This window comes from Mesoplodon mirus (assembly GCF_964341445.2).
Source record: "Mesoplodon mirus genome assembly, chromosome: 16".
NCBI lineage: Eukaryota > Metazoa > Chordata > Mammalia > Artiodactyla > Ziphiidae > Mesoplodon > Mesoplodon mirus.
The window spans coordinates 27,232,105-27,243,539 of record NC_138992.1 but is presented as its reverse complement, the minus strand read 5'-3'; the positions used below and the strand labels follow the sequence as shown (position 1 = coordinate 27,243,539).

Below are 11,435 nucleotides of genomic sequence, written 5' to 3'. Positions count from 1 at the left end.
AAATATAAATAACAAACCATTCCTTTAATTTTTCTTCCTTAATAAAGGAGATAATTGTATTTGAGAACTAAATTATTCTTTTTTTATTGAAGTATTTTATTGATTTACAATGTTGTGTTAGTTTCAGGTGTACAGCAAAGTGATTCAGCCAAGAATATATATATTCTTTTTCAGATTCTTTTCCATTATAGGTTATTACAAGATATTGAATATAGTTCCCTGTGCTATACAGTAGGTCCTTGTTGGTTATCTATTTTAGATGTAGTAGTGTCTATCTCCTAATCCCAAACTCCTAGTTTATTCCTTCCCTACCCTTTCCCCTTTGGTAACCATAAATTTGTTTTCTATGTCTGTGAGTCTATTTCTGTTTTGTAAATAAATTCATTTGTATGAATTTTTAGATTCCACATCTAAGTCATATAATATTTGATATGATATGTGCCTTTCTCTGTCTGACTTACTTCACTTAGTATAGGGTGGGCCAAAAAGTGCCTTCGGTTTTTTAAGTAAAAATAAAAGACACATTTTTCATTTTCACCAAGAACTTTATTGAACAACAGATTCACCCTTTTTTTCCACTACCTTCTGCCATTTTTCAGGCAACTTCATAATTCCATCTTCCCAAAACTTTTTATCTTTTTGAGCAAAGAACTGTTTCAGGTGCCTTTTACAGTCTTCCAGGGAATTGAAATTTTTTCCATTAAGAGAATTTTGTAAAGACCAAAGTAAATGGAAATCCCAAGGTGCAATGTCTGGTGAACACGGTGGATGAATCAGAACTTCCCAGCCAAGCTGTAACAGTTTTTGCCTGGTCATCAAAGAAACATGCGGTCTTGCATTATCCTGATGGAAGATTATGTGTTTTCTGTTGACTAATTCTGGACGCTTTTCATTGACTGCTGCTTTCAGTTGTTCTAATTGGGAGCAGTACTTGGAATTAATCGTTTAGTTTTCCAGAAGGAGCTCATAATAGAGGACTCCCTTCCAATCCCACCATATACACATCACCTTCTTTGGATGAAGACCGGCCTGTGGTGTGGTTGGTGGTGGTTCATTTCTCTTGCACCATGATCTCTTCCATTCCACATTATTGTACAGTATCCACTTTTCATCACCCATCAGAATTTGTCTTAAAAACGGAACGTTTTCTTTACGTTTAAGTAGAGAATCACATGCAGAAATATGGTCAAAAAAGGTTTTTTTTGCTTAACTTATGCGGAACCCAAACATCAAAGTGATGAACATAATCAAGCTGGTGCAAATGATTTTCAACACTTGATTTGGATATTTTGAGCATGTCAGCTATCTCCTGCATGATATAACATTGATTGTTCTCAATTAATGTCTTGATTTGATCACTATCAACTTCAGCTGGTCTACCCGACCATGGAGCATCATCCAAGCGAGAAATCTCGAGCGTGAAACTTTGCAAACCACTTTTGACACATTCAATCAGTCACAGTACCTTCTCCATACACTGCACAAATTTTTTTGTGCATTTCAGTTACATTTTTACCTTTCTTGAAATAATAGAGCATAATATGCCAAAAAAGTTGCTTTTTTCCCTGTTATCTTCAATATTAAAATGTCTACACAAAAATTCACCAATTTTGATAAGTCTTTTTTAAAATGCACGCTGATATGACAGCTGTCACATACAATCTAACAAAATTGTTTCAAATGAAGTTAAAGACAACTAAGTGCTACTAGAGCCATCTTATGGAAAAAATCGTTCAAACCTTTTGGCCCACCCAACGTGATAATCTCTAGATCCATCCATGTTGCTGCAAATGGCATTATTTCACTCTTTTTTAAGGCTCAGTAATATTCCTTTGTGTATGTGTGTGTGTGTGTGTGTGCGTGTGTGTGTGTGTGTATACACACATACCACATCTTCTTTAGCCACTCATCTGTTGATGGATATTTAGGTTGCTTCCATGTCTTGGCTATTGTAAGTGGTGCTGCTATGAACATTGGGGTGCGTGTATCTTTTCAAATAAGAGTTTTCATCTTTTCTGGACATATGCCCAGGAGTGGGATTGCTGGATCATATGGCAACTCTATTTTTAGTTTTTTAAGGAACCTCCATACTATTCTCCATAGTGGCTGTACCAATTTACATTCCCACCAACAATGTAGGAGGGTTCCCTTTTCTCCACACCCTCTCCAGCATTTATTATTTGTAGACTTTGATTATGGCCATTCTGACTGGTGTAAGCTGACACCTCATTGTAGTTTTAATTTGCATTTCTCTAATAATTAGCGATGTTGAACATCTTTTCCTGTGCCTATTGGCCATCTGTATGTCTTCTTTGGAGAAATGTCTATTTAGGTCTTCTGCCCATTTTTTTGGAGGGGTTGTTTGGTTTTTTGATATTGAGCTATATAAGCTGTTTGTATATTTTGGAAATTAATCCCTTGTCAGTCACATGATTTACAAATATTTTCTCCCAGTCCATAGGTTGTCTTTTCATTTTGTTTATGGTTTCCTTTGCTGTGCAAAAGCTTTTAAGTTTAATTAGGTCCCATTTGTTTATTTTTGCTTTTATTTCCATTACTCGAGACAGATCCAAAAAGATATTGTTGCTATTTATGTCAAAGAGTGTGCTGCCTATATTTTCCTCTAGGAGTTTTATAGCATCCAGTCTTACATTTAGGTCTTCAATCCATTTTGAGTTTATTTTTGTGCATAATGTTAGGGAATGTTCTAATTTCATTCTTTTACATGTAGCTGTCCAGTTTTCCCAGCACCACTTATTGAAGAGACTGTCTTTTCCCCATTGTATATTCTTGTCTTCTTTAATGAAGATTAATTGAGTGTAGGTGTGTGGGTTTATTTCTGGGCTGTGTATTCTGTGCCTGGGATCCATATATCTGTTTTTGTGCCAATACTATGCTGTTTTTTTGGCTTTTGGTTTTTGGTTTTTGGGGGTTTTTTTAGTGGTACGCGGGCCTCTCACTGTTGCGGCCTCTCGCGTTGTGGAGCACAAGCTCTGGACACGCAGGCTCAGTGGCCATGGCTCATGGGCCCAGCCACTCTGCGACATGTGGGATCCTCCCAGACCAGGGCACGAACCCGCGTCCCCTGCATCGTCAGGCGGACTCTCAACCACTGTGCCACCAGGGAAGCCCTATGCTGTTTTGATTACTGTAGCTTTGTAGTATTGTCTGAAGTCTGGGAGGTTTATGCCTCCAGCTTTGTTCTTTTACTTCAGGATTGATCTGCCAATTCTAGATCTTTTATGGTTCCATATAAATTTTAGGATTATTTGTTCTAGTTCTGTGGAAAATGTCATTGGTAATTTGATAGTGATCATATTAACTCTGTAGATTGCTTTGGGTATCATGGCAATTTTAACAATATTAATTCTTCCAATTCAAGAGCATGGGATATCTTTCCAGTTCTTTGAATCATCTTCAGTTTTCTTTATCAGTGTTTTATAGTTCTTGGCATATAAGTCTTTCAGCTCATTGGTCAGGTTTTTTTTTTTTTTACATGATTTTAAAAGGCATTTTTTTTTACTTTCTCTTTCTGATATTTCACTGTTAATGTAAAGAAATGCAGCAGATTTCTATATGTTAATCTTGTATCCTGCTACCTTGCTGAATTTGTTTATCAGTTCTAATAGTTTTTGTGTGGAGTCTTTAAGGTTTTCTATATAGTATCATGCCATCTACATATAATGACAATTTTACCACTTCCCTTCCAATTTGGATACCTTTTATTTCTTTTTCTCATGTGATTGCTGTGGCTAGGACTTCCAATACTATGTTGAATAGAAGTTGTGAGAGTAGGCATCCTGTCTTGTTCCAGATTTTAGCAGGAAGCCTTTTACTTTTCACTGTTGAGTATTATGTTGATTGTGGGTTTGTCATAAATGGCTTTTATTATGTTGAGATGTGTTCCCTCTACACCCACTCTGGTGAGAGTTTTTATGATGAATGGATGTTGAATTTTATCAGATACTTTTTCAGTATCTATTGAGATGATCATGTGGGTTTTGTCTTTTCTTTTGTTGATGTGGTGTATCACATTGGTTGATTTGCATATGTTGAATCATTCTTGTGACCCTGGGATGAATCCAACTTAATGATGGTGTATGATCCTTTTTTTTTTTTTTTTGTGGTACACGGGCCTCTCACTGTCGTGGCCTCTCCCGTTGCGGAGCACAGGCTCCGGACACGCAGGCTCAGCGGCCATGGTTCACGGGCCCAGCCACTCCGCGGCATGTGGGATCTTCCCGGACTGGGGCACGAACCCGTGTCTGCTGCATCGGCAGGTGGACTCTCAACCCCTGCGCCACCAGGGAAGCCCTGTATGATCCTTTTTACGTGTTGTTGGATTCAGTTTGATAATATTTTTTTGAGGATTTTTGCATCTCTATTCATCAAAGATATTAGCCTGTAATTTTCTTTCTTGGTAGTGTCTTTGTCTGGTTTTGTTATCAGGGTGGTGGTAGCTTCATAGAATGACTTGAGAACTAAATTTTAACAAATGTTTACTACTACCATTAAGAACACAGATAATACTTATCAAGTCATGCTCTGTGCTAGGCATTCTTCTATGTTATTTTAATGCACTAATTCATTTAATCTTCACAACTACCTAGTGAGACAAAAAATATTATTATTCTCATTTTAAAAGAGGAGATGAAGAAATGAGGAAATGAGGTATAAGGGAACTGCATACAAAGAAGTGCCCATAAAATGGAAATGGTTTAATAAACTATTGCATATCTACTCCACAGAGTATGATCCAGACATTAGGAAGAATGAATTAGAGCTATACCAACTGACTTAGAGGAATTTCCATGAAGGGTTGTTGCATTAAAATAGCAATATATAGAAAACTGTGAATGATATGGCCCTATTTTAATAGAACAAAAACAAAGTGTCCCATATATTTATTCATTGTATTTGATTCTCTGCATTGGTTATAGAATAGTGACCAGACAAAGACCAAACCTTAGGGGTAGGGGAGCAGCCAACAAGGGTGACTGAAGAAGAATGATTAGTAAGTGCAGTAGGAAGAGAAACAAGGGAGCAAGTTCCAGGAAGCCAGATAAAGAAAGTGGTTCAAGAAGAGGAGTGGCAACAGTTACTGCTGGATAGAGTAGAATGGGCCATTGGCTTTAGTAACATGGAAATAATTTATGCATTTGTAATCTTTTCAAGATTTTTTTATTGTAATGGGGATGGAAACCTGATTGGAGAGTGTTCAAGACAGAAGGGGAAAATGGGGGAAATAAGAGACAACTACAGTCAAGTCTTGCAAGAGAGTTTTGATTTAAGAAAAGAAAGGATAATACAGTAATATAGCAGTAGCTGATAGGGGGTGCTTTGTTTCGTGTTGACTTTTAAGATGGTAGATATTTCAGAATGGTTGTATGCTGATGAAAACAATCTGGTAGAGGAAAATTGTTGATGGAAGAATAAGGAGACAATTGCTAGACTGATGTTTTAAAGTGAATAAGTGGAAATGGATTTTAGTACACAGATGAAGGGAATGGTCTTAGAAGGTGCATAATGTTTCCTGTATCATAAACAAAGAGGAAAGCAGAGTATATGGTACAGATTCTGGGTGTTGGCAGAGATGTGATGTGTGAGGGTGAACATGGAAGGAGGTTGGAAGTTTGAAGAGAGAGGAAAAAGTAAGGAATAAACATCTAGGAGAGCGGTAGAGTGAATGAGTACAGAAATGCAGTAGGATTTCCTGTCACCACTAATGTTCTTGTTGAGGTCATACATTTAAGGTGAGCACAACCAAGATTTTTCTCCAGCCACATTCAGCAGCCTAGGGATACATCTGGAGTAGGTAGTGTTGAATATAAACAGGGTAGGGTGACACAAAGATTGGCCCTGAGTGAAGCGGGGGAGGAACTATGACATAAAAGGGCTGATGGATAAAGACAGGTGATAGGCTCAAGAAATTATAGGTCCCAGACAGGCCAAAGCTTTTTTGGAGTTTGAGTATTAAAGGGAATGAGCTGAAGAGATTGAAGGCAATGGTCAGAGAGTGGAGCGCTTAAAATTCAAGATTGTGAAAGGGATGTAGTTTTTTATTATTATTGACAGGATCTAGTAGACAGTCACAGAACTGAAAAACTGAGATAGAATGAAATTTCATGATCATTAAAGGAGAGGAGGTTAAAAGACTGCGAAACAAGCTCACTTTACATGGATATTGAAATCAAGTGGGAGGAGTGAGAGCACGCTGTGTAACAAAATCTTGAGGAGTAGCTTGAGGGCCTGTAGAAGACTGCTGAAAGGGCGGGGTGGGAGTGGATGGTTCAGTATGAAAAAATGAGCTTTAAGGTTAGCATTCCTTTGGAAGGAGAGAGGGACAGTGCTATTGACAGGAACAAGGAAGACAGTTACTGCTGGCCTATGGGAGGTTAAAAATAAACAAAACCCAGCCCCCTCTGAGGGTGCTGCAGAAGAAGCAGTTTTCACAGGGAAGAATCAGGTTTGAGATAGAGAAAGCAGATTGTGGTTGGCTTTTGTGGTTGCAAAGAGATCGGTTCCTAATACTGGAACCTGTAAATGTTACCTAATTCAGAAAAAAAAAAGGTCTCTGCAAATGTGATTAAGTTAAGGATCTTGAGGTGGGCGATGATCCTGGATTATCCACGTGGGTCCTAATTGCAATCACAGGTATCCTTATAAGAGACAGAGGCAGAGGGAGATTTAACACAAATAGAAGAGAAGATCCCAAGAGAAGGTGATGTGGAGATGGATCAGAGAGATTTGAAGATGCTTACTTTGAAATTTGGAGTGGTGTGAGAAGACAAGTAATGCCAGCAGCCACCAGAAGCTTTAAGAGGCAAGGAATTGATTCTCCCCTAGAACCTCTGGAGTGAACACAGTCCTGCTAGCACTTTAATTTCAGCCCAGTGATATTGATTTCAAATTTCTGGGCTCAAGAATTGAGAGAGTAAATTTCTGTTGTTTAGGTTACTGAGTTTGTAGTAGTTTGTTACATAGGAAACTGATATACAGGTGAAGGAAAGAGTCAAAGAAAAGAATGGGAAGAGAGTGGACTTTGTTGATGTTGGACCTTAAGTTCCAGAGAGCACAGGCAAGTGGGAGAACAGAATTGCAGAGAATATGGAGCTGAGAGACTGAGATGAACCTGGGATCTTTGGGTAATGGGTGGCTACCCATTAAAGAGGGATAAGAGCGTGATGGAATTAGCACTGATGACCTAAGAGGCAGACTTTGACGGGAGGAAAGGGATATACATATATACATCTATAAATACACATATGTGTATATTTATGTATTTATAGATGTATATATGTGCATATGTTTGACTGTATATGCATAATATGTGTATATATTTATACATGAGTTTATATGTAGATTTACCATTATGTGCATATATTTGTCTAGTATATGAATGTGTGTATTTACATATTATTTTTAAATCATGGAGAAAATGGAAGGATAAGAGTTTGGGTAGAGTAGGAGAAATAACGGGGACAGAGAGGGAAAGAAAAATGCTGGCATTCAGAAAAGAAAACAAAGCAAAAAATGAAAAGATATGTAAGGATCGTATTTAAACATTCATGTAAAACTGCATAGGTGTGTATAAGAAATTTTTTTAAATTAATTTAAAATAAATTTATAAAAACATAGTTTGTATAGCAATGAAAGTGCCAAAAGACCTTGTTAAAAGTTAAATCCAAACATACATGATGCTAACAATCTGATCTTAGTTTCCCCTGCATTTGCTCTTTGTTTTTTGCAGTTCACTGCACTTATGGTTCTAACTGATCCAATGTGTGCAGACAATTCAACTTACAGCAGCTCCAGCTCTTCCTCTCTGAATCACCTCTGGACCCCTCCTTTATGTCTCTGAAAGGAGGAGAGTGGCATCTGTGTGTTTAAAGGAGGTTGCCTGAGATGACCTTAAGGTAGGTCTACTTTGAGAACCTGGTCTCAAAGGAAAATATGGCTAAGAATTTCTGGAAATGGGTATTTATTTTAAAAAATAGCCTTGCCATCCAAATTTTCCTCTTATTAACACCATTTGCCACCAAATAGGCTTATGATTTCAAATCTAGGGTCCTTCCTTGAATAAGTACTAAACAAGCTGTTTTACTTGTTTTGGAAGCTAAAAGCATTGTATTTTTTTTTGTATCTCTCACCCCCAATATCTCACTCGTGTAACCATTTAATGCAAGTCTTGGGGCTATGCATCCTTATCCTGGATCTTCATCACCCAAAGATAGACTGAGAAAGAAAAATGCATGGAGGATTGCTAGAAAGTTTCTGTGGGGTTATCATACATCATTTCTACTCATATTCCTACCACTCATACTAGTCATAGACTCTGGAGCCTGACTACCTAGGTTCAAATCCTGATTTTACCACTAACTGCCTGTGTGTCTTTAAGCAAGTTACTTAACCTCTCTGTGCCTCAGAGTCCTAAACTGTAAAATGTGATAACAATCAATGGCAATGACCTCATAAGTTTGTTGTGGAGAGTAAATGAATTAATCCATACATTGTACTTAGTTCTTGGTACATAGTAAATACCAAGTAAATTGAACTGTCATTATTATTATTATTATTAATTGTTGGTATGTGGGCAAATAATCCCCCTAAAAAGTGGATGAGTGGAGAAGGAAGAAAGAATGAGATAAAAGCTAAAAATAATAAGGGAAAGAAAAGTCAATGACCTGTGTTAGGATTTGGGAGGCTGGAAATATTTTGGGAGAAATGAAGACCCACAGAAAAACCACAAAAAAGGAATAAGAGCAGGGGCCTGGTGACTTGAATCGCATGGATATGCAGAATCAGTACATTAAACACTGGCGTCAGGAAAGTTAAGTAATGAGTATGTGTGGGCAAAGTTGTAGAGTTCTGGGAAAAAATCTATCTGTAAAATCTCTTTCTTTAAGGTTAAAAATGTGTCTCAGGTAAATTTAGAAAAATAAAAAAAACAAAAACAAACCCACAAAAGTACATACTTAAATCGTGCATGATAAGAATAAATTCAGATGGGAAAGAAGTACATCTTTACACATACTATTCAAAAATTTATCGGGACAACAATACTTCCATGTAACTACCCAAGTACACAATTCCCTTACTTACTTGCTCACCCAACAGCTTGACGACAGAAAAATTGGCTTTTAACCTCACCTTGCCCAAGGACAACTTTCTCATTCTGAAAGGAGTTTTTAGTCCCAATTCATAAATGCCTCTGCTTATATTTATACATTTTTATTTTAGAGAACACCAATGAATTTTTGGCAGGCAGTAGGCTACTAATGAGACGCATTGGCTCACAAACTTCTTATCAATCTTTTAAATTAGCAGTCAAATGTCACAGAACATAGCACGCCTTCCACAAGTATATATCTTGTACTAGTGGAATTGTTCTATTCAGATTTTACAATTTCTGGCATTTTCCAATATAAAGTAGAATGTGGTCTGAGATAATTCTGGGGATTTTATGTGGACTTGTAAAAGGAACTTTTCTTCTCAGCTTTGTATTCTGTCTTTTGGAACACTTTCAAAGAACTGTTTGGGTGGCCTTAGGCAGGGTCCTTTAGAAGTTGGTTTATGTGTGTGTGGACGGATGATGGTCGATTCAAAGAGAAGTGCCAAAGTGGAGTTATCAAAATTGTCATTAAATTCAATGTTGATATTTGTTTGATTCACACTTGCCATAAAAAATGTAATATGTCAGTTCCAACACAATTAGAGAATTTTAAAAAAGAGATATACTGATTGGCACTTCAAGGTGATGTGTAATGTAATGGAATAAAAGTTCAACTTGTGTTAACAAATATCTTCATCTTCCGAAACCATATTCCGTGTTGAGTAGCCCTGCCTTCCCCTCCCCCCAGCCCTCTCCATATTATTTATTTGGCAAGCATTGAATATTCACCTACTATTCTTTTGGTACTGAGGGTAGGAAACTTATATGATATGCATGGTTGTTATCCTGGAGGAAAGTTTTCACAAAATGATTGGAGCCATTTCACAAAATGCAGCTTTTAGATATCATTCCCTCTCAGAAGGAGAAACAGAAATAGAATTCCAGGGCTTCCCTGGTGGCGCAGTGGTTGAGAGTCCGCCTGCCGATGCAGGGGACACGGGTTCTTGCCCCGATCCCGGAAGATCCCACATGCCGCGGAGCGGCTGGGCCCGCGAGCCGTGGCCGCGGAGCCTGTGTGTCCGGAGCCTGTGCTCCGCAACGGGAGAGGCCACAGCAGTGAGAGGCCCGCGTACAGCAAAAATAAATAAATAAATAAATAAATAAATAAAAAAGAAATAGAATTCCAGTGCTATGGGCTGAATTGTGTCCCCCCAGATTTGTATGTCGAAGCCCTAATCCCCAGTCCTTCAAAATGTGACTATTTGTGGAGATACAGGGCATTTTAAGAGGTGATTAAGTTAAAATGAAGCCATCCTAATCCAATCTGACTGGTATCCTTATATGAAGAGGAAATTTAGGCACAGAAAGAAACAGGAGGGATGCACATGCCCAGAGGAAAGACCATTTGAAAACACAGGGAGAAGGAGGCCCTCTGCAAGACAAGGAGAGAGGTCTCAGGAGAAACTTATATCAACTCAGGTCCTTGGACTCTTTTGTTGTTTTTTTTTTTCTTGGACTCTTTAATCACCAGAAACTGATAAGAGGCCAGATGAGAAATTAAGGCAAGGCTTTACTGGGACTCGTGCTGCATCCTGAGGGAATGAGAACAAGTAACAGGTGCCCTTGCTGGGGGTGGGGGCATGAGGTTGTTCCTTAAACGTGGTAACAGCAGGGGTGGCTCCTGGGTTGGGCAGGAGGTGTAGCTTAAGTGGTCTGCCCACTCCCTTGGTGGTACTGTGTACAGGGATCAGGCTCAGTGTCTGCTTTTGCTCTCAGCACCTCAGGAATGCCAGTTGGTTTGTGGCCTTTTCATGTCTTATTGTATAGAATTTCCCCAACTGCACTTGCGTGCAATTATTTTTAGTCCCTTATAGTTTCTTTGTATTCTGTTGCTCCAGGAGATGTTTGTACAGGTGCAAGCACTCTAGTACTTTACCAGATCCCAAGTACTCTGGTAAAGGGTCCCAGATCCCAGACTATCTCAAAACCAACTCTTCTGACACCTCAATCTTGGACTTCCAGCCCCTGGAACTGTGAGATTTTGTTATTTTATTATGGCATTTTCTTTACAGCAGCCCAGCAAACGAATGCACCCAGTTTGTCAAGATCCTCACCACAATTTTTTTACTAGACGCTTTTCAAAGTAAAATTGTACTGGACAAAGTTAAATAGGCAAGGAAGGCTTTATTCAAGACTATTGATAGAGAGGAGAGAGACTGAACTCAACTCTGTCAAAAAAGGGCAGAAGAGTTTTTAAGCCCTGGGTGAGTGAATGGAAAATTACTGGAGGACTGCAAAGAAGGTTTATCAGTGGGATGCGTCC

General features: G+C 38.4%; 1 protein-coding gene across 1 annotated transcript in view; it reads left to right on the top strand.

Moving 5' to 3' along the window:
- Positions 1–7,749: 7,749 nt before the first annotated feature.
- The window catches only part of TRHR (thyrotropin releasing hormone receptor), a 116,313-nt gene continuing 112,627 nt past the window's right edge, over positions 7,750–11,435 (top strand). The window contains exon 1 of the mRNA XM_082601430.1: positions 7,750–7,916. The gene's annotated coding sequence lies outside the window, so the exon portion shown is untranslated. The remainder of the gene's footprint in view (positions 7,917–11,435) is intronic.